We start from the raw sequence: 25,476 nt of genomic DNA, 5'->3' as shown, positions 1-25,476 counted from the left end.
CGAAACAACTGTAACAATCTTCTAATTACTTTCTTTTCTTCTTTTTAGTTATTTCCAATATCAATACTTTCCCCCTTTCCGAGCAATATCTCGACCCAGATAATTTTCTTAGATTTTCTTCATAAGCCACTACGTGTTATTCATTACTTTTGTATAGACTTCACTTTAACGTCCGACGATTATCTAGTCAACAGGAGACAGACGGCAATGATGAAATGAAAATGAAATAAAATTTTACATTTTAACGTCTCATGATTGTACCCATTAGGCTAAGGGAGACGATGATTAAAGCAAATGAATGATTATGAAAGAATTAGCGGAATGAGAAAGTGGGAGGAAACGGGAGTACACGGACACGAACTTCCTTGGCCGGGGACCGAACCAAGAATCTCAGATACCAGAGGAAAGCTCTCTACGACTGAGCCACCGTGCCCCAGAGATGCTGATGTTAAGATTGATCATAATGGTGGAATGAAGAAAGTGGGAGGAGACGACAGAACTATGGGAAAACACACACACATGTTATTTGCCCACTTGGCGGCATCTGGAATGGAACTGCTCTACCAGTAAGCCTCTCGGCCCCGTATAGTTTTTGTTTCTATCCAGCAGAGAAAAATATTCCACAAGAAAAAAATGAAATCTTTAAGTTTTAGGTCCCATGCTTATGACAGCAAGGCTAAAGGAGACGGTGATGATGAGAAATGGTGGAATGGAAGTGGAAGGAAACGGCGAGAAAACCAATGCACATGGTGTTTGTCCTCCACAAAGCTCACTGGTGCGAGATGGGATCGAACCAAGGACCCTATGCACCAGAGGTGAACGCTCTACCACTGAGCTACCGCGGATTCAATATTCCGCAAGAAATGTGATTAGCCTTTTAAAACTCCAATCAGAGACCAATATTTTTTCTCCTTAAAGGCTCCTTTCATTTTTCTTGTCCTTGCTTTTACTGGTATTTAATTTTCGCATTTCATGCTGAGATGTTCATTTTGATATGATTTCCTTTCCGATCCTGGCAACATTGAAGGTAAATTTGAGCCAGAGTCTTTGTATATGCAGTCTAAACGCTGAAAAACGGTATAATAAACAATTTTATTAAGATAAAAATATGAGAAACAACCGAAAAATGAAACTAATTGTTTCGTATAAAATTATCTAGTACGAAACAGAATCCTTTATTTCGTCGCTCTCCGAAATTACCCTGAGTTAAATAGAACGATAAAGAAAATAAAATTATATCCTGCTGACGTTTTGATCATTGCATCAGACTGTGATTTCGTGTTTTGTGCACCTTGCGCACAGCAGCCAGAGAGAGCTTCTGTCCCTGTCCTTTCCGTTGGCTGTGTGAGACCATCGCTGCCGAGAGTAATTCAGTAGTTGTTGGCGCGCGAGTGAAATCACATCGAGCAGCGAACCCGCTACTAACTCTTTTTTTTAACACTTTTTTTTTTCAACCCGAAATTTTTCGATATTAAGGTATGAACTGGTGCGCCGAGTTTCGACACGAAAATTAGAATTGCAGTTGTGCGAAATCGACGAGGTAAGTCAACCAGTTTTATTTAAAATAAAACTAATTTTATTAGAACATTTTTGTAAGTTCTGATTATTTTTATCAGTGCTACTATGAAAACCGGCCTTTCGTGTTATCTTTACAGTTCGATAAAGTTTTCTTTTCCGAGTATATCCCTTGATATATTTGAATTTTAAAGCGTTTAACATGTTTCAGCAATACTAATATCTAGTTGATAATTCAGGTTACAACTTTAATAAGTTGAAATAATTCGTATGTAAACATGACTTAAGTATTCAATTACCTAAACTGTATGTGCGGAAAGAAATCACATCTTAATGAAATGAAAAATTTTTAAAGTTTTTTGTCCCACGGTTCTGTCGTCTACGCTAAATGAGAAGGATGAGTAATGATTTGATTTGATTTTTGGTTTAGCGTCCCTTGCAGCAGCGAGGCTATATGAGACGCGGAGCCTACCAAACGTGGAATTTAAACACACGAGCTCCCGGCGGGAATCGAAGCCGGGTATTTCACGCCCAAGACGTGTACGCTAACCACTTACGGATTGTTACTGAAAGTGAACCATTCTGAAATAATTGGTGGAAAAGCGAGGAAACAGGATACTTCGGAGGAAACTCATGGACACGATGCTGTTAGCACAAACTTTCACGATCTGGGATCGAACAAGGGATCCTAGCATTATAGGTGGGTTCTGTACCACTGTGTTACCGTGTCTCCAGAAATTAGATCCAAAAGTATTAAACGAATTAACATTTTGAGATATCCAGGATTCTTTTATAACTTTTCAATATTCCAGCAAATATATCCGCTGCTAAACAAAATGGGTGTGGATGATTATAAAAGATGGTTAACCTAGCAGAGGAACGTTATTCAAAGACAACAATATTACAAAATAACAAAGGCCTGTAGGAGAGCACTATATTTTTATTGATTTTATTGGTAAAGATCAGAGAATGCTTCATCATCGTTATCTACGGAAAATAAAATCTTACGGAAGTAAGTTAATGTTTGATGACGAAAGTGTGTTCAATGATTTGTACAATTGAATTTGCTCTTGCACCACGCAGCTATCTATTGCAACTATAATGAGTTACAGGGTTCGTCTTACCTCACACAACGTTATTAATTTAATCGCTCTCTTGGTGAAGATTTTAAAATTTATCTGCAAAGCTTAACAGTTCTTTTTAAATTTACTATTATCCTGTAAGTATAATTTCACTCCTAAAAAGTACCAGAAAGTGAGAACACAAACTGCACCGAAATGACGGGCCGCGGTTTCTCAGAGGTAGATCGTTTACCTCTGGTGCATGGGGTCCCTGGTTCGATCCCAGCTTTGTGCTAAGTGAACACCTTGTACGTAGGTTTCTTGGGGTCTCTGGTTTTTTCCCACTTTTTCAATCCACCATTTATTAATTTCTCATCATCACCGTCTCCTTTAACCTAGCCAGTATAAGCATGGGACGTTAAAGATTTCATTTCATTTTTATTTCTTGCATCGAAGTGCGTTAACTGACGCGATTTCATTGGATATTTTGAACTTTAAACAGTTTTACGTGTGAATGGATACATATGTTCTGTGTTCAGATATTGATATGTGAATTCAGCTAATATTTTTGTATATGGAATAATTAAAAAAAAAAAAATCAGACCACTTTCCTCGGAAATATATTATATTATTTGAACATTCATTGAAATTATAACCTAGAACATTAGATGACACATTTTTTCGTATTTAGTTTCATCTTAAGTTCATAGAAGTGGACGAGTACCGAAAATTGATTCTAAGGCCACGCCCACCTAAAGCTTTCTGTGCTATATGAAACGTGAATTTAGTCTTCAACGTGGTGTTCAAAGATGGACTATAGACATCAACCTATCGCACAAAAGACTAAATCATTATTCACCGAGCACAGTAGCAATCAGACTCGCACCAAGAAATTTTTGTTGGGGGGGGTCTAAGCTTTGTGGGGAGTCCATTACGGCAAGCCACTACTTGTATGTAGTATTAAACGTGTTTGATTGAACGAAACGAATTGTAAAATACTTCCATCTATATTTTCATTTAAAAAAATGATAGATCTTGATTGTTTTTATGAGAGAAAGAGTATACTGTAGATAAAGTGTAAAATAAAATGTTCATGCTACATCAATCATTTCCCTGTTACACAAGGATAGTTTTATTAAGAAAGTTTAAAAATGTATATTGAGTTAGGAAGCTTAGACGGGGGTCAATTGCGCCCCTGGTAGTAGATAAGTTCCCTATTTGTAAGCCTTTCAAATTGTATTAATGAAGAAGAATCTCATTTACTTCGTAATCAAGGATTCATAGGTTTGACATTCAGCGATGCTTTCTAATTCAGAATTCTCAGATTGTTTTTCCTAATTAACATACCAAACGAATTCTGTAGTATTTAAATGTAAGTAAAAGTTCTTACGTATTCAATCTTGTTCCCTTTTCACTGATACCCAAGGACATTATCCCCAGACGGAAATGAGCTCTCAGCTTAGAGATGGAAGTAATATACGTTTATACGTTATTTTCTGTTCCAAGTCACATTCCTTTGTTCCAATAAGCTATAGACCAGGGGTTTTCAAACTGTGCGGCGCGCCTCCTTGGGAAGACGCGAGAACTTTTAAAAAAAGATCATAGAAAGGAACATATTTATAATGCAACAAGCATACATAAGTCTACACCCTTCTTCTTTAGTAATACATAGTGGAGTAAGCCTTTGTATCACTCCTGTTCCACATACGATAGTCTTTCTTTTAGGGAGACATGTGTTTATGTTGTTGACACATTTCATTTTTGACAGGGGAGGTGAGTTCAGATTTTGGTGGTTGAGGGGAGCCCCAACTGCAAAAAGTTTGAAAACTTCTGCTATAGACCATAAGAAATTGAAATATTGATTTTCTTTTGTGTCCTTCAGTTTCATAGAACCAGAAATTGATAGAAAATGAATGGTTGAAGTGGAAGGCAACTGAACCGACATAAAATGAAGTTTTCTATTGTAAAACATGCATAGTGCAATTAGGCGCATAAAACGGAGGCTGCTTGAAAATTGCAATTGAGAAATCTTACTTAGAATCCCACTTCCGAACATCCTGACTTACTGATATTTTCAAATAACTTTTCCTCAATTCTGCCAGGTGAATGCTGGGATGGTACCTTTACTTATAAAAGCTGAAATATATGCTTTTATGATTCCCATGTATCAGTTTACTTGTTTTTACTGTATAAAGTACAGAATGTGAAGTTTTGAGACAAGTCACTCGCATGGGTAATTCATCGAGCCCTACAAGAAACAGACCTTTTGGTACATTAAGAACGTTGATTAGTTTGGTGGTTAGAGTCTAACATTCCTTTCAGCGGCGAGGCTATGCGGAATATAGATCTACAGCTTAACGTGGAGTACAAACCACATTAGCTTCCGCCGGGAATCGAAGTCAGGTTTTCCGCCCGATGGCCCGTATGCTAACCTATAGCCACGAAGGAGCTCCTAGACCAAGAAGGCTATGGGAGAATAATATAAAGCAGAATCTTAGGAAGTTAAATAATAACAATTCAGAGTGGGTTGCCTTGGTACAGCATATAATTCAATGCAGTTTTGTTTCTGCGGCGATAAACCTAACTTTTTATCTCATAGATTACCTTCGGTAAATGACTTTTGCTGAGATAGAAAAGCATTTTTTGCTTTTTGTATTTAATAATAATAATAATAATAATAATAATAATAATAATAATAATAATAATAATAATAATAATAATAATAATAATAATAATGTGTGTGTGTGTCATCAGCTTTTCGCATAGGAAAGTCAGCAGAGACCCCAAGCTGTAAACAGAGATAGATCTTCACGAAATCTAATTGTGTACGAAAAGATTTTTTCGATTTTCTGCTCGGGGGATTTGTGGGGGCAAATCAAAATGTATACGAAAATGAATACACTATTTCGGTTTCTGAAAACGCCTTGTCTGTATGCAACCAGCACAACATATTTGTTTTGCAGGTTTACATAACAGCAGAGGATAAATATCCGGGCAATGTGTGTGAAAGTCTTTAATTACATTCATCTTCCTGCAGACTCTGCAACGACGGCTGCTTGCTGCTCGTGTATTACAAGAAGAAAGCTGCGAAGGGCTGTTCGGTCAGATTCACTCACCGCCGGTCACATCTTGTTCAAGAAGTTTCTCAGTAGCTCCATGATGCTGTGTCAGCACCGCAAAATCAGTGCTTCTTGCGCAAATCGAACCCTCAATCATGCGAAACTAAGTACATGCTCTGATAATGCGATAAAAAGCTTCAGACATAAATTGATTTTTAAAATAGAATTTATCTACGTATAACTAACTAATTAACTAACTAACTCTATGGCCTATGGAACCCGGAGGTTCAATGCCGCGTTCACAAAAACTCTCCACTGACTTCTATCTTTGGCTAACTTCATCCAGTTTCCACTTTGTATTCCAATCTTTGCGAGATCCATCTTAATATTATCCTCCCATCTGCGCCTAGGTCTTCCTAATGGTCGTTTTCCGATTGGTCTTCCAGTCAAGACTTTGAAAGCGTTTCTACTTTCTTTCATTCTAGCTACATGACCCGCCCACCTAAGTCTCCTAGACTTCACGACCCTAACAATGTTGGGTAAACCATATAATTTATGTAGTTCCTCGTTATGAAGTTTCCGCCAATCCCCATTCCCGTTCCTCTTGGGTGCGAACGTCTTAGGATCTTGTTTTCAAATACTTTCAGTCTATGTTCTTCCCTCAGAGTAAGTGACCATGTTTAGCAACCATACAGAACAACAGGCATGATTATCGTTTTATATATTTTAAGCTTCAGATTCCTCGACAAAATTCGCGACAATTGATTTTGAACCGAATAGTAACACGAATTCCTTGCTTTTAGTCGACATTTAATTTCTCCGTGATGATTTTCCTCTGTTAATATTGATCCTAGATATTTGAAACTATCCACTTTATCAAAAGTATTATTTAATATTTTAACGCATCCATAATTTGCTGTATTCCGGTCGCGACGCACTTCCATGTATTTAGTTTTCTCTGCATTTACTTCTAAACCCATGTCCCTGCAAGCGTTTAATAAGATTGTTCTCTATTATTATTGATTATTGTTTAATAAGATTTCTTTCTATTGTTCTCCTATCATCCCCTATTAAATTTACATCACCATCAGCATATGCTATAACTTGGTGAATACCGTTCAACTCTAGGCCCTGGTTGCTATCTTTGATTTTCTTTATAGCGTATTCCAGAACGAAGTTAAATAATAATGGCGACATCGCATCTCCTTGTTTCAGGCCATTTTCGACGTGGAAGCTCGTGGACAAAAAATTTTCTACCCGGACTTTACTTTGGGATTCACAACGAATTTAAGTTACTCTAGATTGGTTTCTTTACCGTCCCTTGTGAGCACCGAGGTTGTTATGACATATTTGCATCTAATCGATTTCGGGTTTCCGCTCCTAATAAAATATGAACGCTAGTCATTCAACTAGTGGGGATCATTAACAATCATTAATAATTGAAACAATGAGAGAAAGTGAGCAGAAGTCGTCCGGGCGTTTTTAAAAATATTATTCCTACAGTATGCTAAAATTGCGGGGAAAACTTGGATAAGTCAGGATGACCGACCGCTGAATTCGAATTTGTACCTTCTTATTGCGAACAAATTTAGGCCTTCTTATTGCTACACTGAGTTCTACCTTACCAAAAGCATTTAAAATAATAATAATGATAACAGAATTTCAAATCTCATTTGAGTATTGACCAGAGGCGGCTCCTAAGGAAAGTCACACTGGTAAAATGTAAAGTTTTATTGCTTAAAACTAAGAGAATAACATCATCTAATGTATTAATTGTTGCATAAAACAATTAGTGTATTAATAATGCTTTCTTAGTTTGGTTTCAAGCGAAAAATCTTTAGTTTAAACCAGTATAACTAACAGTAGTTTAAACCAGTACCAGTATAACTCTGGTATTGACAGAGAATGTACGACTGATGTCCATTGGATATGGCACCTCAAAAGTCGCAGCCCATACAATTGATTACAAAACAATATACTCTTTTTATATCCAGTGGCGGATCCAACACAAGATAGAGAGAGTGAGCCACGCTCCCGAAAGCTGCCACACACACAGTTTTATTCTTTCTATAGTGAACCATTTTATTTTGTTTGGTTGTTCTCTAGTATCTTCGTTGATCGTGACCTCCTTCATGGTTAATCGGTTACCATACACGCTTTTGACCTCGGAGACCTGGATTGGGTTCTTGGCGGGAGCTTATGTGGTTCGGATCCTATGCTAAGCTGTATGTTAATGTTTCTTACCTTTCCTACTGAAAGGCACTAACTAACTAACTCTATGGCCTACGGAACCCGGAGGTTCAGTGCCGCGTTCACAAAAGCTCTCCACTTACTTCTATCCTTAGCTAATTGCATCCAGTTTCTACTTTGTATTCCTATCTCTTCGAGATCCATCTTAATATTATCCTCCCATCTGCGCCTAGGTCTTCCTAATGGTCGTTTTCCTATGGGTCTTCCAGTCAAGACTTGGAAAGCGTTTCTACTTTCTTCCATTCTGGCTACATGACCTGCCCACCTAAGCCTCCTAGACTTGACGACCCTAACAATGTTGGGTAAACCGTATAAACTATGTAGTTCCTCGTTATGAAGTTTCCGCCATTCCCCATTCTCGTTCCTCTTGGGTCCGAATATTCTTCTCAGGATCCTTTTCTCAAATACTTTCAGTCTATGTTCTTCCCTCAAAGTAAGCGACCATGTTTCGCAACCATACAGAACAACAACTGAAAGGCACACTAATTTGAAAATCAAATCAAACCTTCGTTGATCATCTAGGAATTCTCCCTTCCACCCCACAAACGACCGTTCTGGATCCGGTAGTGGTTATATCCGTACGAAGTTTTACATTTGAAACACCATTAGTTCGAAAGCAAACCAATAAGTAATTTCTGAAGACGTAAACTCTTGAAATACATACACCCTAGATTATGCTTACTTATTCAAATATACGAAGCCTGTCTGAAAAGTATCCAAGCATAGATACTGAAAACGAATACACTCACCTGACATTTTCGTTGTCCCTTCAAACTAGTTCCCTCTTACTTCCACGCAACGAGTTTGGTGGTCTTTCCACTGCTTGGAACAGGCTTGAAATCCCTCTTACGACAGCAGCACGATCTCCTCTCAGGTGCAAAGGAGAGTTTCCATCTGGCACTTTTTGATTTCCACGAATAGACAAAAGACTCGCGACTCCATATCCGAAGAGTAGCGAGCTTGACGAATCGAAATCTTGGCTGCGCTGAAAAGGACAATCATATGAACTTCATGAATTCAATCATTATATTCGTGCAGTCTTCTGGGTTTTGAAGTCCACAGATCTCCGGTCATTTCGGACAAAGAGCGCCATATAAACAACGGAAAATGTGTAAAGGGAAGCCCCACAGTGTCCCAGAAAGACACAACTATCCTGAAATGAGTGAATAATTGAACTATTCATCACAAGCCTAAATTTTATTTTAACTAAATGCAAGTCGCTCCTTTTGCAATTTATGCGACAGAAATATTTTTACCCGAAATCTTATACGCACTGACTGATAAATTTCTTTATTATGATGACTACCCGTAAAAGACGTGCATATGAGGGTATATATATTAAAGATTTACAGAGGTACGCGGTACCCGAGAAATGTTCACCAGAAGCTGACAGTGATTGTTTGTAGAATGGGGTAGGTCGGCAACATATCAGAGTTTGATAGGGGCCAAATTGAGATGGCTAGACCCAGACGACTGGGAACAGTGCTACTTGTAAGGTCTACGCAGGGTACCGTTGATAGTGTCTTCTGAACGTGGGGAACAAAGTTGCATCCAGCAGAAAAGTACAAAATGAGACGTGCACACCTCATTTAATATGTCGGACGTAGCAGATTGTCTGAGTGGGTACAACAAGGTATGGCGCAAACTGTGGCAGAATCAACAGCAAATTTTAACAGGGGACAAAGCATTAGTGAACACACAGTTTACAGTGCAGTATTAGATACGGTCTCCCGTAGCCGACGTCTCACACATGTACTAATGTTAACCGCACGGCATCGTCGAGTAGAACGGGTACATGGCCATCGTCATTGGACAGCAGAGGAGCAGCTCAATGTTGTATGGTCCGATGAATCACGATACTACACTCATCTCATTGCTGACCGGGTCAGAATTCGTTGTCTTCCAGGGAACAGCATCCTTGAGACATGCACAGTAGAATTACGATAGACTTATAGAGGCTCCATTATGATTTCAAAAACCTTCGTATGGGCCTAATAGTGCGTGTAAAGAGCATCATGACAGCTCTTAGTTATTGGCAGATCATTGCTGATCACGTACACCTGTTCATATAGACCATTTCCAGCTGGGAATGGAGCTCATTCGTGGCTAAGCGGTTAGCATACGCGCCTTTGGCGTGGGAGACCCAGGTTCGGATCCCGGCGGGAGCTCATGTGGTTCGGATTCCACGTTAATGAGTAGGTCCACGTCTCATATAGCCTCGCTGCTGAACGGGAGGTTAAACTCAAAATCACCTCACCTCATCTAGCTGGGAATGACATCTTTCAGCAGGATAAAGTACCTTGTCACAAGTCCTACGATGTATTACGCGTATATTAGTTCAAGGAGCATAGTTGTGAATTTCAATTACTGCAATGGCCCCCAATCTCACCCGATTTTAACTCAATTGGACACCTTTGGGATGTAATTAAACATCAGACCAAGCTCATTGACTCCCTTCGCGAAGTTTACAGGAATTAAGTTATTTGTGTGTGTGGAGATGTGGTTCGCCATGCCTTCAGTTATCTACTAACGCCTCGTTGCCTTTATAAAAAAACCGCACTGCTTCTATCTTGCGAGCTAAAGGTGGAGATACAACATTAGGTAGGTGATCATACTTTTACGTATATATACTATTACTAAGCGCTCCTTGATATTGGTAATATATTACTTTTTTTTTATCGTGTAACGTGGGTCCCTGTCACCACGGCATGGCGCGTCCTCAGGTTGCGGATCGAGGAGAAGGCCTCTAGATATAGAGGTTAGCTGCGAATATACTGAATAAGCAGTCGCGGACAGCCGACTAGGAGTGGTCCTCCAGCTTGGGGGTTTGGGTAGGGCTAACAACCTCATCCTGTAAAAAAAAGCACTTGTTCAGAAATATTCACAAAAACCTCGGACAAGGACTGATAACTTGGCACGATCTCAGCAAAAGAAAATGGACATGAGATTTCGAACATGGAATATTAGAAGTCTTTATAGGGCAGGCGCGTTAAAATCTGTAACGAGTGAGCTGGAGAAATACAGGATGAACCTAGTAGGAGTTCAGGAAGTTAGGTGGGAAGGAAATGGAACTGTGAATTCTGGAAATTTTACGTTCTTTTACGGGGAAGGAAATAAAAATCACGAGTTAGGAACAGGGTTTTTCGTTCACAAACGAATACTACCAGCAATTAAACGGGTTGAATTTGTTACTGACAGACTTTCTTTTATTACTCTTAAGGGACGGTGGTGTGATATTGTTTTAAATGTACATGCCCCAACTGAAGATAAGGGTGATGATATAAAAGACAGTTTTTACGAAGAAGTGGAACGGATATTTGACTAACTCCCGCGATACCATATGAAAATTCTATTAGGGGATTTCAATGCGAAGGTAGGACGAGAGGATATTTTCAAACCGATTATAGGGAACGAAAGTTTGCATAAGGAAAGTAATGACAACGGTGTTAGACTCGTGAACTTTGTAACATCCAAAAACCTAATCGTGAAGAGTACAAAATTCCCACATCGCGACGTTCATAAATACACCTGGACATCACCAGACGGAAAAACACATAATCAAATTGATCACGTTTTAGTAGTTAGAAGAAGGCAATCTAGCATAATTGATGTCCGGTCGTTTAGAGGGGCTGATTGTGACACTGATCAGTACCTGGTAGTAGCGATAATACGAGAGAGATTATCGTTGAATAAAGGTAATATTCAATGTCCGAAAACGGAGAGATTCAATTTAAAGAAATTAGAAGAAAGCCAGGTAAGAGAGGAATACCAGATTCAAGTTTCGAATAGATTCTCGGCTTTAGAAGATTCGGAGTGCACTAGTGTTGAGGATACCTGGATTGAAATTAGAGATAGCATTAAAATTTCAGCAAAAGAAAATTTGGGACACGCAGAAATACGTAGGAACAAACCGTGGTTCGACCAGGAATGCATTAAACTAGCAGAGAAGAGAAAACAGGCAAAATAACGCTGGCTACAAAATCTGAATGAAATAACTACACAAAATTTTGCAGATATCAGGCGGGAAACTTCCAAAACTTTTAGAACAAAGAAACACGATTTTTTTAAAGCTAAAATTAAGGAACTTGAAGATAATAGTAAAAATAAAAACTCCCGGGACATGTATAAGGGGATCAGTGAATTTAAGAAAGGCTATCAACCTCGTGCTTATATATTAAAGAAATCTGACGGTACAGTTCTCACTGATACGGATAGCATCTTAAATAGATGGAAGGATTTCTTTCACAATTTGCTTAACACGCAATCAAAAACTAGTGTGCGTGGAGAAAAGGAGATACACACTGCGGAACCGTATATTCCAGAACCCAACCGAATAGAAATAGAAACCGCTATAAAGAAATTAAAGAAACACAAATCTCCGGGTGTAGATTAAATTCCGGCTGAGTTAATTTTAGCTGGAGGCGAAAAATTGTGGAACAAGATACACAAACTCATTCTCCTTATCTGGAACAAGGAAGAATTGCCACAAGAGTGGAAAGAATCAATCATTGTTCCAATTCACAAGAAAGGCGACAACACTGACTGTAATAATTATCGAGGCATTTCTCTTCTGTCAACATCCTATAAAATACTTTCAAATATTCTATTAGCAAGATTGACTCCATACGCAAATGAAATTATTGGAGATTATCAGTGCGGATTGAGACGAAATCGATCAACTATCGATCAAATATTTATCATTCGCCAAATACTCGAAAAAAAGTGGGAATACAGTAGCCTGGTACATCAACTACTTATTGATTTTAGAAAGGCGTACGACTCGGTTAGGAGAGAAACATTATACAACGTTCTTACAGAACTTGGAATACCGAGAAAGCTAATTAGATTAATTAAGATATGTTTAAATGAATCCCAAAGTAAAGTCCGGGTAGGAAAATTTTTGTCCACGAGCTTTCACGTCGAGAATGGCCTGAAAGAAGGAGATACGTTGTCGCCATTATTATTTAACTTCCTTCTGGAATACGCTATAAGGAAAATCAAAGATAGCAACCAGGGCCTAGAGTTGAAGGGTATTCACCAGGGTATGGCATATGCTGATGATGTAAATTTAATAGGGGATGATTGGAGAACAATAGAAAGAAATGCAGAGATCTTATTAAACGCTTGCAGGGACATAAACGCTTAGTTAATTACATTTTAGAAGTAAATGCAGAGAAAACTAAATACATGGAAATGCGTCGGGACCGTAATACGGCCAATTATGGATGCGTTAAAATATTAAGTAATACTTTTGATAAAGTGGATAGTTTCAAATATCTAGGATCAATGATAACATACGAAAATCATATTCACGAAGAAATTAAATGTCGACTGAAAGCAGGGAATTCGTGTTACTATTCGGTTCAAAATCTCTTGTCGTCGCGAATTCTGTCGAGGAATTTGAAGCTTAAAATATATAAAACGATAATCATGCCTGTTGTTCTGTATGGTTGCGAAACATGGTCGCTTACTCTGAGGGAAGAACATAGACTGAAAGTATTTGAGAACAAGATCCTGAGACGAATATTCGGACCCAAGAGGAACGGGAATGGGGAATGGCAGAAACTTCATAACGAGGAACTACATAATTTATATGGTTAACCAACATTGTTAGGGTCGTCAAGTCTAGGGGGCTTAGGTGGGCGGGTCATGTAGCTAGAATGGGAGAAAGTAGAAACGCTTTCCAAGTCTTGACTGGAAGACCAATCGGAAAGCGACCATTAGGAAGACCTAGGCGCAGATGGGAGGACAATATTAAAATGGATCTCACAGAGATAGTAATACAAAGTAGAAACTGGATGCAGTTAGCTAAGGATAGAAGTCAGTGGAGAACTTTTGTGAACGCGGCATTGAACCTCCGGGTTCCATAGGCCATTGAGTTAGTTAGTTAATTACTTTTATATAGTCACTTTTTACTGTTACTAAGCGCTCCTTGATATTGGTCATTTTCGATAATTTTTTTATATCCCCCTCCAAGCCCACAATTTGCGGGGCTGAATTTGGATTTAAATGGCATCAGAAGTGTCACTGTTCATTTGAGCGACCTGACACTAATATCGATCATTTTCGATCATTTGTAAATCTCTTTCCCCTCCTTTAAGTTACATCGTCAAAGTGATATAACAAAAATCATCTCATATTCGAACTTCATATAGGTTGAAAATTTGATCGAGATCGGTCCGATGGTTCAAGAGTTATTAAGTTTTATTTATTTTTATATATTTCCACCTCCTTTCCCTCCCCTAATTTTTACCGTCAAAGTGAAATGATAGAAAACATCTCAGGCTCGAACCACATCTATGTTAAAATTTGATCCAGATGGGTCAAGTGGTTCAAGAGTGAAGTCATAAAGACAGTCACTTTGTTTTTATTTTTTACACACACACACACACACAAACACACATATATATATATATATATATATATATATATATCCCCCTCCCCTCCCCTACGTTGCACTTTAAAATTTAGATGATAAAAATTATCCAAAATCCGAACGTCATCTATGTTGAAAATTTGATCGTGATCGGTTGGATGGTTCAAGAGTTAAATTTTATTTATGTTTATATATAAATCTCCCCTTCTCCTCCCCCCTAGGTTCTACAGACAAAGTGAAAATATATTTTAAAAGTCCAGGCCGGAACCTAATTTATGTTGAAATTTTGATCAAGATCGGTCTGATGGTTCAACAGTTATTAAGTTTTATTTATTTTTATAGATTTCTCCCCTTCCCTCCCCCTCCTCTAAGTTCTACCGTTAAAGCGATATGATTAAAACCAGCTCAGGTCTGAACCTCATCTATGTTGAAAATTTGGTTAAGATCGGTCGGGTGGTTTAAGCGTGATGTAGTCACGAAGACAGTCACTATTATTTTTACTTTTTTCTTTTTTACATACTAGCAGCGTTCACCCCGCTTCGCTGCGGTCACCCCGGAACGCAATAAACTTTGTTACTTAGATAATTTTTACTTTTTCGCTTTCAAATTGCAGTAAATGTTAAAATTATAGCGCCTGTCATTTATGTTAACCCGCCGAGTCACATGGTCATGCGGGTTGCATATAAATACGTTTATTTTTACCTATGATGAACTAATAACAAAGGATTTGTACGTATGGACACTTGAATGGTCAATTATCTCAAGACACTGGTAATTAAAAATTAAAGTGATATGATAAAAACCATCTAGGGTCCAAATCCTAATAACCCCCCAAAAATGAAAGAAATTGGTTCAGCCGTATTAGCGTGATGAGTTCACAAAGGATTTGTGCGTTCTCTTTTATATATATAGATAGATATTTCCCCCTTCCTTTCCCTTCGTTGCACTGTGAAAGTGAAATGAAGGAAACATCCCAGGCCCGAAACTTATTTATGTTGAAAATTTGATTGAGATCGATCGGGTGGCTTAAGAGTTATTAATTCACGAACATATATTTATTGATTTTTATATTTATTGATTTATATTTATTGATTTTTAATATATTTTTGTATTTATTGATTTTTGTATATCTTCCCCTCCTCCTCCTCCCCTACGTTGCTCCGTCAAAGTGAAATGATAAAAATCATCCCAGTCCAGAAGCTCAACCAAAACTACATTGAAAATTTGACCAAGATCGCTTGGGTGGTTCAAGAGTTGTTTCATTTATTTTTATCTGTCCCCCTAATCCCCCTCCCCTAAGTTCTACCGTCAAAGTGAATATATAAAAACACTCCCAGGCCAGAACCGCATCTACATTAAAAATTTACGGTCGGGCCGTTCAAGAGATTAAGAGTCACAAACAGTCACTTTCAATTTTATATATATATATATATATATATATATATATATATATATATATATATATATATATATATATATATATATATATATATAGACGTGTGTATGTGTCCATTGCAGGCGTTGACCCGTACAATATCTCAGACTTCATTTCAATTTATTATTTAAAGGCTTGAGGGTAAAAAATAAAAAAAAAAGTTTTATGTGACGTTTAGACTTCCAGGCACACAATGTAAGTGGATGGTATCAAATTTAGTTTTAAATGCTACAACTTCGTGACAATTTCTATGAAGCTGCGAGACAGCATTTAGGAAAAGCTGTTTTAAACGGATGAATTTGCAAATTGATTCTGTACTTCTTAATTTTTTACCTCATTTTTTTTCCTCTGCAGTATTAACATGAAAGACGAGCGAGCTATATCAGATTTTCTTTTGTCTCAAAAATTTTCTTTAACATCGATTTATGAAACACGTGCCAATTTTCGTTATAGTAATAAAATTTTACCATCATTGGATATTACAGATCTCAAATAGTACAAGTACTATTCAGGGTGCAAAATCATCATAGCCGAAGAGCGTGTGTGTGGTGAGTTGGGTGGAGACAGGAGTGTAAAAGGAAACTCGATACTAGTTGATGCAAAACATGACTATTTCGCCGTTCCTTCTATTTTGTGTTTCTGGGTCTCCCTCGTGGCTATATTGTTAGCGTAGGTTTTCGGCGCAGGAAACCAGGGTTAAATTCCCAGCAAGAGCTCACGTAGTTCGAATCCAAAGTTAAGCTGCAGGTTCACGTCTCGTCTAGCCTCGTCTCATCAAGTTGTTTCAGGCCCATAGCCATATCACTAAGTGAGACAAGGAAAGTACAGATGATATTTTAGGAGCTAAGTTGAATTTTCTCAACCTTCCTGATTGGTCATTGTTTGAACATATATTTACCTGAAGAAATAACTAGAAGTACAAGAGACTGAGATCCCTGGCCACTCCTAACTACCAGCCTGAGTTACTTTTTTGTTTTCCTTCACCACTGGTTCACCTGCTAATTACGTATAAAATATATGTTAATTGCACATACATTACTGTAATTAATTTACAGAACACTGACGACAGTGACACTTTACACCTCCAGGTTTTTGCACCTTGCGACTATTTATATCTAAATGTACTATACATAACCATCTACATCACGCCCATTTTTCCTTTTATTTGAGTCGGGAAAACATTTGTCGTTATTTAACAATGACACATAAAATACTACTTCTGTCATCTTAACAGTTGGCATCTGATCATTCTCAGCTTATTCAGATTTAGTTGAGGGTCGGGTGTGGTGGTCCAATAGCGGCTAGCATCATCAAATACTCTCTGTTATGACGGGAGATGACCTAGATTCGAAATTTGAAAATGGCAAGCGAACAAACCTTCTTCCTTTTCTATGTTGGACGCTATCTTTGATTTCTACGATTAACGAAGGAGCACCTTTCTGGCAACACTTGCTGGCCGAGGAGATTGCCAAAATGATCGCCAATTATCCGAGAAGAAGGAATGAGAAGGATTCTCCCATCTGGCCAATGATTACCTACTTCTGTCAGCCGAGCAGCCTAATGCACTGGGCCGTGGTATGCGAACATATGTATATCTTGTATTGAGACTACGCAATGAAGATTATATTAGTGTTCAGTGCTAAAGCTTCCGCGGCATGAACATTGCTGCAGCAAGATTTATTCTTCAAATCCCTTACACACAACAATCCACCAAGCTATCGTGGTTGGTTCAAAAATAGAAGCTGTAAAATTTTAACACAAAATGAAAACAAGTGTCGTGATTCTGACTTGTGTCCTCACATACATCAAAAGATTGAATCTACTATTAAAACGGAATTCGAACCATTATTTGATATTATATTCCAAGCAGGATTTGTATCTATGACCACTTTAGCAAATCAAATGCTCAAAACTAACCAAGAGGCTACTCGGAAATATGTTCATATTGTCACTCGCCATCTACAATTAGTAAATCATGGGTTAATGCGTCGACGCAGAAAGATTTGTTTACGAAGAAGTCAAACATTCATTCACATTATTTATATTATAATGCACCCAAGATTGAATCATAAGCTTCGTAAATTTATTTTGGAAATTGTATAAGAAGAAAGTTGTAAACAACTTAGTTGTTTAAGAAAATAAAAGAGGTAACTTAGACATCACGTCATAGAAATAGGAAGTATTCCTGCAAGAAATGATATCGTAAGGAGTTTCATAAGAAAGTCTGATCTACGTTCTATGCTGCAACTAGGAAGTTCATAGAGCTTGAAGAGTACGGAGAGTTAGGAGAGAAAGTGTGGTAGAGCTAGAGATTCATCACAGCAGATACAACTAGTGAGTATTATATTGCATTTACATTGTTGGGATAGATATATTGGACCTTGTATCTTTACTATCAAGTAGAACTTCTTACAAGGGACATCACCCAATTGTCCGGCTCCGATTTCAATGAATTTTTTCTAGCTGATAGAGGACATATATGTATTATTTGTGATCACAGAAATTTTTGCCATGGTGCATGTTTTCTATTTTTTAAAATAATTTTTAACAGTTGTGATGTGGTTATTAGAGATTACTGCAGGAATCCCTTACTAACCTTTGTAAACGGAGCGTTAATGAAAGAACAATCATGTAGATACATATAAAGCCTAGGGAGAAGTTGTATGGTAGGTATGACCTTGACGCCAGCCATCTTGAAATCCGCCATTTTGAATTAAGGTCAAGTTTTTTAAATAGGAATAGGGTAATATGATACATAATGTCGGGCTAGAATTTAATCAGGAAGACAATGGTGAAGCTAGTTTTGAGATACACTCATTTGGGGAAAAGTTACAAGCATTTAATTGTTCACTTACTACGTGCGAAAGTCCCTTACCTCCGCTTCTAACCCGCATATTAATGATAATAAGTGGATAAAAGCTTCGGTAATACATACAGTATTATACCTAGAGGAAAGTGATACGGTAAGGATATCCTTGACGGGAGCCATCTTGAAATCCGTCATTTTGAATTAAAATGAAGTTTGAAAAATGAAAACCATAGCATGTGACACCTTATTTTATTAGCAAATTTTAACAGAAAGCCAACGGTATGCTTATTTTTGTTCTATAATTAACCAGTGTGAATTTAGGACTGCTTTTAATGTGCACCAAACTTCTATTATTCGATTTTTCAAATTGGCAACACCCCTAATTTTTACCGCATGTTTTAAGATTCCAACTGGCACTCTGCAATTGTTACCATGCCTCATGTTTTCTAAATTTATTACATTTTTTAATATTTGCGATTTGTCAGTTCGTGAATAGTGTTGGGATAAGCATCCAGCAATCTTTCTGAATTTTGAAGACTTGCAATGCAATTTTTTTATTTTAAACGAGAATACATGAAGAACCTATGGACGTATGTGACGTAAAGAAATACAAATGAAATTATAACAAATTGGTTTTATACGAACACAAAATTATCAGGAAATGTAGCCTACATGTTGCGTAAACGACAAACAATAAAACATTTTTAATAAATACAACATTAAAGAAACAGCAGCAATGCTAGAAAACGTCAAAGAGACATTATACGACTCTTCCCACAACATTGTTTGTACCATGAGCATAATATGAAAACAGGCAACTTGTTTATAAAGAGTTGTAACTTAATTGAGTGCCCGATCAATACTGATTATAAATTTTACAATCATGAACCATCGACAACAATCGCTAGAAAAGGAATGACCTTTTTGTATGACTAGCTAAAAAATTGTCATAGAAAATAAATAAATAAATAAATATAAAACAAAACAATCATATTTCGTTTTCCTTTTTGAAGTTAATTTTCATTTGCTTTTTCGTCTCATCTACTACCCAAGCTGCGTCTTCGATATTACCTGAATGCAAAGTTGGAGTTGTTTCGTTGTGCGGTGATTCATGTCAGTAAACGAGTTTTTGAAGGGCAGGTATAGGAAATAAATAATTACATGCCAAATCTTCAAAATTCAGAAAGATTGCTGGATGCTTATCCCAACACTATTCATGAACTGACAAATCGCAAATCTTAAAAAAAAAAATGTAATAAACTTAGAAAACATGAGCCATGGCAACAACTGCAAAGTGTCAGTTGGAATCTTAAAACATGCGGTGAAAATTGGAACTGTTGCCAATTTGAAAAATCGAATAATGGAAGTTGGTGCATATTAGAAGCAGTCCTAAATTCACACTGGTTAATTATAGCACAAAAATAAGCATACCATTGGCTTTTTGGGAAAATTTGCTATTAAAATGAGGTGTAACATGCTATGGTTTTCATTTCTCAAACTTCATTTTAATTCAAAATGGCGGATTTCAAGATGGCTCCCGTCAAGGATATCCTTACCGTATCACTTCCCTCTAGGCATAATATGTATTACCGAAGATTCTATCAACTTTTTATAATTAATACGCGGATTAGAAGCGGAGGTAAGGGACTTTCGCACGTAGTAAGTGAACAATTAAATGCTTGTAACTTTTCCCCAAATGAGTGTATCTCAAAACTAGCTTCACCATTGTCTTCCTGATTAAATTCTAGCCCGAAATTATGTATCATATTACCCTATTCCTATTTAAAAAACTTGGCCTTAATTCAAAATGGCGGATTTCAAGATGGCTGGCGTCAAGGTCATACCTACCATACAACTTCCCCCTAGGCCTTATATGTATCTACATGGTTGTTCTTTCATTAACGCTCCGTTTACAAAGGTTAGTAAGGGACTTCTGCAGTAATCTCTAATAACTACATCACAACTGTTAAAAATTATAAAAAATAGAAAACATGCACCATGGCAAAAATTTCTGTGATCACAAATAATACATATATGTCCTCTATCAACTAGAAAAATTTCATTGAAATCGGAGCCGGACAATTGGGTGATGTCCCTTGTTAGACAAAGTTATCCGAGTCCTATCGGGCTGTGTAGTGATGTCAAATGCATCTCAAATAAATTTGGAAGAATCATTTCATGATAATCCCTAGAAATTGTCTGATGATTTCTCTTAGATTGTCACATTTCAGCTGTGTTACGAATTTCTGACGAGTGACAAATCGCCCCAAAATTTAGATCCTTTTTGCCTTCACTCCCCATTTCACACAGAACAGAAATTTGTAACACGGAGCTATATATATTATCAAACATGGAGAAACTTGCTCTCTAAACCGTGTAGTACACGAATTTCACTTTTTTTTTTTTGTGAGTTTACAATTTTGCGTCAAAAACTTCAAGTTTCTGATTAGAACGCTAATAATTTAATTCATGAAATGTCAGGAGTTAGTTATAGTGTTTATAAATAAGTAATTAAAGTATTCTGGAAAGTCATTACTTAATATTCCTTATCGTGCAAACGAAAAGAGGAAATTTCTTCAACACAGCTTTAGATTTTTATTCGAAATTATTTTTTTAAAAAATCTCGTTTGATATTTAGAAAAACAGATTGCTTGAAATATAAAAAAGAAAACTTAACAAATTTGGGTTTTTTGATTGGAAAATTAATAGACCAAGGGCCAAGGGGGTAACTCCCCCCTAGGGAACTTTTGCCACTATATTAGAAATGTTCCTTAGGGTCCTTAGAATAAAAAAAATAGTTGTTGGTCAACATATAAGTGCAACACCTGGGTCCTGGGACCCTTAACCCTGTAGCACCCGTGTATATTTACAGGCATCGATGGGATATGTTTAAATCACCGTAAATCAGACCGTTAATGCAACACTGGACTAAGTTATACCTTGATCGATTTGTAAGACTGTAGGCTTTCAGTTTACGTTATGAACGGGACATTTCTGTGTACAAAGGAAAACTAATTGAGGGGTATTTAAGAAAATTTCCCCTAAAAAGTCCCTTCTCGCAATTCTTTTAGTTATTATGTGACAACACTACAAACTGTATGAATAATAAAACGTATTTAGGTGTTCTGTTTTATGTTCAACTTAAACTGAAAATTTCGTCTTGATTCATCAAATAGCAGCAGAGGAGATATGTATTTTATAGTTTTCACAGGGTTCATAATAACGGATTTTCATGAAAGCACGAGTATGACTTTATGTCAATGTTACGACCGTCAGTGCAACACTGGAACAAGTTATATCTCGATCGATTTGGAAGAGTGTAGGTTTTCAATTTACGTAACGAACGAGACATTTCTGCTAACAAAGAAAAAATAATTGAGGAATATCTAAGAAAATTTCCCTTAAAAAGTCCCTTCTCGCAATTCTTTTAGTTATTACGTGGCAACACTGTTAACTAGGTGAATAATATAATATATTTAGGTGTTCTGTTTTATGTTCAACTTAAACTGAAAATTTCGTCTTGATTAATGAAATAGCAGCAGAGGAGATATGTATCTTATAGTGTTCACAATTTTCATAATAATTGATTTTCATCGAAGTATGAGTATGACTTTGTGTCAATGCTCCGTTTTATTTTTCTATAGAAAACAAGTAATACAAATTATTTTAGTTGATTTTCTCATTCGTTATATTATGACAGATTCCCAGAACCGAGAAATCCCGCAGGAAGGTTTTATGATTTGTTCGTCCATGGTATAATATAAATAGTTTCAGAACAATAATTTTATTGTTGTGCGGTTACATTATGTTCCTTTTAAAAACTTGTTGTTCTGCTATTCTACAATGAATACATTTCCAAACATGTCTGCTGATATGTGAAGTTATCAAACAGCTCTCGAAGTTATTGCGTAGGGCATGTATTTCTATTACATGTGCACACAGATAATCGCATTTAACATATTATGTAATATGTAGTTTTTTTAATTGCCGTAATATTAAATAATTTGTTATATTCTTTGTGTTCTTGTCTGTTTGTAAGTTGATAATAGTAGCACATTCGTCCTAAAATCCACGTGTTCTCAGTTATTCTGGAAAAGAATGACAAACAAAACCAAGCCAGACAGACAGACAACAATCGCAACAAGAAAAGAGATTACTGTTGTGAAAAATCGAAAATTCTGTTTAATACACTACGCATAAAACGAAACTGAAACGACAACAAATTTCATTAAAAAAAGAAAAACTTCCATAAGACCTTTCAGGTCAAAGTACTGCGGTAAGAGACTGACACTGCTAAACTGCACCGCTTAACATCAAGTTGCATCCAAATTCCTACAGAATACGACAGAAACAAACACGGTGTATCCCTGGGACTACCAAAGTTTCATAAAATTACCACGATTGCTAAGTCAGTCTGCTGAATCATGTGTGGCGGAAAACTGTACACTCTTAGTGGATAATTCACCATATTTGGAGCGTACTGCTATATGGCAGTATCTAGCAGACATCCTGTTTAACGAGGGGCAGTGCGTATTTGGCCAGAAATAGAGCTAAAATTGGGATCACAAAAAAGGGAAAGGATGTTTTATTGGAAACTCTAGTGACATGTGTCACTAGAATAGCTGAACGTGTCATTAAAGGAACACCTATTCGATAGGAAGACGATCACTACTGTTACAGATTTAAGAAGTGGATTTCATAGCAACCGAAATGAGGTAACACAATTTGTTTCTGTTCTGCTTGTGAGATATCTGACGGTTATACCTAGGAGCATCTTTTTCGACATCAACCATGGTACACCTCAAGCAGCTGAACAAACATCTTGCGTTAAAAATTTGGAGACACGGATTTTCCGAAGACTTGGGCCTGTATTACTTGCAGCTAAGTCTAAGCTCATGGCATGTAGCAATTTTACCGTGGTAAGCTATGAAAGATGTGACGCTTGTCCATGGTGAATAATAAAAGCTCGCAGTAACAATAAAACTGCTTCAATAACTAAAACACTTACCGACATACCTGCACAGACTCTCCTTTCAATGAATTTATCTTTAGGTATGTTTGTTCCATGAACAATTTCAGCTCGATGATCTGGTACAAGTTGTGTTACCTCATTTCGGTTGCTATGAAATCCACTTCTTGAATCTGTAACAGTAGTGATTCGTCTTCCTATCGAATAGGTGTTCGTTTAATGACACGTTCAGCTATTCTAGTGACACATGTCACTAGAGTTTCCAATAAAACATCCTTTCCCTTTTTTGTGATCCCAATTTTAGCTCTATTTCTGGCCAAATACGCACTGCCCCTCGTTAAACAGGATGTCTGCTAGATACTGCCATATAGCAGTACGCTCCAAATATGGTGAATTATCCACTAAGAGTGTACAATTTTCCGCCACACATGATTCAGCAGACTGACTTAGCAATCGTGGTAATTTTATGAAACTTTGGTAGTCCCAGGGATACACCGTGTTTGTTTCTGTCGTATTCTGTAGGAATTTGGATGCAACTTGATGTTAAGCGGTGCAGTTTTGCAGTGTCAGTCTCTTACCGCAGTACTTTGACCTGAAAGGTCTTATGGAAGTTTTTCTTTTTTTAATGAAATTTGTTGTCGTTTCAGTTTCGTTTTATGCGTAGTGTATTAAACAGAATTTTCGATTTTTCACAACAGTAATCTCTTTTCTTGTTGCGATTGTTGTCTGTCTGTCTGGCTTGGTTTTGTTTGTCATTCTTTTCCAGAATAACTGAGAACACGTGGATTTTAGGACGAATGTGCTACTATTATCAACTTACAAACAGACAAGAACACAAAGAATATAACAAATTATTTAATATTACGGCAATTAAAAAACTACATATTACATACTATATTAAGTGCGATTATCTGTGTGCACATGTAATAGAAATACATGCCCTACGCAATAACTTCGAGAGCTGTTTGATAACTTCACATATCAGCAGACATTCATTGGAAATGTATTCCTTGTAGAATAGCAGAACAACAAGTATTTTCAAAGGAACATAATGTAACCGCACAACAGTAAAATTATTGTTCTGAAACTATTTATATTATACCATGGACGAACAAATCATAAAACCTTCCTGCGGGATTTCTCGGTTCTGGGAATCTGTCATAATATAACAAATGAGAAAATCAACTAAAATAATTTGTATTACTTGTTTTCTATAGAAAAATAAAACGGAATATTGACACAAAGTCATACTCATACTTCGATGAAAATCAATTATTATGAAAATTGTGAAAACTATAAAACACATATTTCCTCTGCTGCTATTTAATGGATCAAGACGAAATTTTCAGTTTAAGTTGAACATAAATCAGAACACCTAAATACATTTTATTATTCACCTAGTTAGCAATGTTGCCTCGTAATAACTAAAAGAATCGCGAGAAGGGACGTTTTTAGGGAAATATTCTTAAATATCCTTCAATTACTTTTCCTATGTACCCAGAAATGTCTCGTTCGTTACGTAAACTGAAAGCCTACACTCTTCCAAATCGATCGAGGTATAACTTGTTCCAGTGTTGCACTGACGGTCAGAACATTGACATAAAGCATACTCGTATTTTCATGAAAATCTATTATTATGAAATCTGTAAAAAATTTATAAAAAAAATCTTTGCTGGTATTTGACGGATCAACGTGTATTCTTTTATCTTTCCTATTGCATTTTTACAGAAATATGTATTAGGCCACATTTATTTCTAGCTCCGGGCCTCAGGATGGACTGATCCTGCCCTGTTGTTGTGGATTATTTTTTGCAAGTAATGACTTATGTCATAATTAAGATTAATAATGAAATATTTGTTCATAAAATATCAACAAAATCGCATGAGAAAATTGTCTGCCCCCCCCTCAAAAAAAAAAAAAAAAAAAAAAAAAAAAACAAGGCTAAACTAAGTTTTATGGATATTTTCAAGGAAGTGATTTATATATTATAGGATGACATATT

At 36.8% G+C, this 25,476-nt stretch overlaps 1 protein-coding gene across 1 annotated transcript in view; it reads left to right on the top strand.

Annotated features, from left to right (window-relative positions):
• The first annotated feature begins 1,368 nt into the window (after window positions 1-1,368).
• Window positions 1,369-25,476, top strand: part of LOC145691115 (uncharacterized) — a 465,209-nt gene continuing 441,101 nt past the window's right edge. Inside the window, exon 1 of the mRNA XM_081766826.1 lies at window positions 1,369-1,540. The gene's annotated coding sequence lies outside the window, so the exon portion shown is untranslated. The remainder of the gene's footprint in view (window positions 1,541-25,476) is intronic.

The sequence above is a fragment of the Thermobia domestica genome, chromosome 7 (genome assembly GCF_964235325.1).
Source record: "Thermobia domestica chromosome 7, izTheDome1.hap1.1, whole genome shotgun sequence".
NCBI classification, from domain to species: domain Eukaryota; kingdom Metazoa; phylum Arthropoda; class Insecta; order Zygentoma; family Lepismatidae; genus Thermobia; species Thermobia domestica.
This window is presented reverse-complemented; position numbering and strand designations above follow the sequence as displayed.